Source organism: Hydra viridissima, unplaced genomic scaffold (assembly GCF_058129835.1).
Source record: "Hydra viridissima isolate aposymbiotic clone 2 unplaced genomic scaffold, HvirCarnegie_v1 scaffold_4, whole genome shotgun sequence".
NCBI lineage: Eukaryota > Metazoa > Cnidaria > Hydrozoa > Anthoathecata > Hydridae > Hydra > Hydra viridissima.
Window position 1 is genome coordinate 14,453,992 of NW_028324303.1, and position 2,500 is coordinate 14,456,491.

Here is a 2,500-nt window from a genome sequence, read left to right on the forward strand (position 1 = left end):
TTGGGGGATGGTTTGTTCGGCACACGAGGGATGAATTGATGACAACATTCATTGTATTTGTTGAGCCAAAGTTGGTAACATTGTTCTACGTTTAAGTCTTTAAAAATAGATGACCAGTCAACCTTATTGAACTCTTCGTTGATTTTTTCGTAGTTACCAAACTTGTATACAAATTTAGAGCTGTTGAAATGTGATAATTTTACACTGGAAGCCAGTTTGTAATGCCAGGTGATAGAACAATGATATTGGTCAGACAGACTGAGTGGAGGACCGATGTTAATTTCACTAGCACGATCAGGAGAGTCACATATTATGAGATCAAGAGTGTTTGTCATAGGGCGATTAGCAGGTTTGAAAGTAGGGACAGTGACGATTTGGTAAAGATGACAATCTTGAAAGAGAGAGACAAATGAAGAGCTGAGACCAATTTTACTAGAGGAAAAGACTGAATTGGAAGTCCAAGTAATCTCTGGAAAATTAAAATCACCGGCAATGATGATACCATTGTATTTTTTGGTTGTTACTAAAGTTTTGGCATGGAAAATAGCACTTGAAATCTCTGAGAAGGCTTCGATACCGGAGGATGGAGGTCTATAAATGCAGCCTAGGAGCAGAGTTTCATTCATAAGCTTTAGTTCGATCCATAATTGTTCTGAATAGTAACGAATAAAATCTTTGTGCAGTAGGGATTCCTCTATTTGGTTTGAGATGATTTTATTGTTTGTGTATATAGCTACACCTCCTCCGATTTGGTTGCAACGGTCTGAACGATAGAGGTTGTAGTTCGGAAGAGAGGGAGTTGATTGGTCATTGAACCATGTCTCGGTGATAAAAATAATGTCAAAAGAGTTGTTTTCTGCAAGTAAGGACAGTTCGATGAGTTTTATGGGATTGAGCGGTTGCGTTGGTGTAAAAGCACGAAAGATTAGATAATTTAATGGAAGAGTTGGCCTTATTAAGGAATGAATTAGTGGGATTTTGAGAGCGACTGAATGGCTTCAGCAGCTGACTTCCATTTGAGGAATGGGTTCCTCTCTCTTCCAATGATGTTGACTGTTTTGGATGTGTCAATGCACTTGATTTTTTCGCTGCGGATGACAAATCGAAAGGGTTTGTCAAGTAAATCTTTTGCCAATAATTCTGCATTTTCGGTAGCGCGCTTTTTGTTTAAGTTGTTGAATGTTTCTTGTTCGAGAGGTGTACGGTCTGGGCGAATGTAGACAGATTTTAATTCGTCTATTGAGGCAAGTTGCTTTGCATTAGATAAAAGATCATTGCGGTGCTCTTTCGAGTCAAACTCAATGATGATCAATTCATTAGGTTCAGCTGCTATTGTAGTTAAACTGGTGGTATTGTTAATCTTTTTTGTGAAATGCCCAACAACTTTAAAAGCAACATTATAGTTAAGTTTTTTGAGCATACTTTGAACTGAAATTAGCCTCTGATTATTGTCAGAGGATTTTGGAAGACCGGCAATTATAGCTCTTTTTGATTTCATTTCTACAATTTTGGCATTTTCGTTGACTGCTGTGATAATTGCTTTATTGGCTTCTGAACCGTGTTTGACTGCGTTTGCCCAGTTAAGAGTTGTGGTTAAGCTCGGAGATGCTGAGTTTGACTGTTGAGAAAGGGTAGCTTTTAGAGTAACATTTTCTTTTTCAAGAGCAGATACGCGGGTGTGAAGTATGCTGACTGTGGCTATTAGTTTTGATATCATTGTATCAAGCTTTTGAGAAGCAGCGGAATGGTTACCTTGACCTAGGCCTGGCCAGTTGGCTGCTAGAGCTGCAAGTTGGTCGGTTGAATAAGGTGTGATCATTATCACCAATGATTGAAAAATTGCTCAATCTGATGTTTTATATTTGATAAGAGGGCTACCACTCTGAATAACAGTGGATTACCTCTTGGTCGAGAACTTATTTAAGTTTATTTATTAGTTAACTTAATACACAGTGACTTAGTAGAAGTGTGTGTTATTTCCTTTATTATATTATTATATAATAATAATAATAATAATAATAATAAAAATATTATAAAAATAATACTAGTAATAATAATAATAATAATGATAATAATAATAATAATAATAATAATAATAATAATTATAATAATAATAATAATAATAATAATAATAATAATAATAATAATAATAATAATAATAATAATAATAATAATAATAAAAATATTATAATAATAATACTAGTAATAATAATAATAATAATAATAATAATAATAATAATAATAATAATAATAATAATAATAATAATAAAAATAATAATAATAATAATAATAATAATAATAATAATAATAATAATAATAATAATAATAATAATAATAATAATAATAATAATAATAATAATAATAATAATAATAATAATAATAATAATAATAATAATAAAAATATAATAATAATAATACTAGTAATAATAATAATAATAATAATAATAATAATAATAATAACAATAATAATAATAATAATAATAATAATAATAATAATAAT

The 2,500-nt window shown here is 30.6% G+C and overlaps 4 protein-coding genes across 5 annotated transcripts in view; all 4 read right to left on the bottom strand.

Annotated features, from left to right (window-relative positions):
• Positions 1–1,959, bottom strand: part of LOC145183045 (sulfide:quinone oxidoreductase, mitochondrial-like) — a 59,247-nt gene extending 57,288 nt beyond the window's left edge. Inside the window, exon 1 of the mRNA XM_090085718.1 lies at positions 1,942–1,959. The gene's annotated coding sequence lies outside the window, so the exon portion shown is untranslated. The remainder of the gene's footprint in view (positions 1–1,941) is intronic.
• LOC149890044 (calcineurin subunit B type 1-like) overlaps positions 1–1,965 on the bottom strand; it is a 44,423-nt gene extending 42,458 nt beyond the window's left edge. Inside the window, exon 1 of the mRNA XM_090085748.1 lies at positions 1,941–1,965. The gene's annotated coding sequence lies outside the window, so the exon portion shown is untranslated. The remainder of the gene's footprint in view (positions 1–1,940) is intronic.
• LOC145183611 (lysophosphatidylserine lipase ABHD12-like) overlaps positions 1–1,981 on the bottom strand; it is a 65,778-nt gene extending 63,797 nt beyond the window's left edge. The window contains exon 1 of the mRNA XM_090085740.1: positions 1,942–1,981. The gene's annotated coding sequence lies outside the window, so the exon portion shown is untranslated. The remainder of the gene's footprint in view (positions 1–1,941) is intronic.
• Positions 1–1,981, bottom strand: part of LOC145182645 (uncharacterized) — a 19,555-nt gene extending 17,574 nt beyond the window's left edge. For both annotated transcript variants that reach the window (XM_090085716.1, XM_090085715.1), the window contains exon 1: positions 1,938–1,981. The gene's annotated coding sequence lies outside the window, so the exon portion shown is untranslated. The remainder of the gene's footprint in view (positions 1–1,937) is intronic.
• Positions 1,982–2,500: the final 519 nt, after the last annotated feature.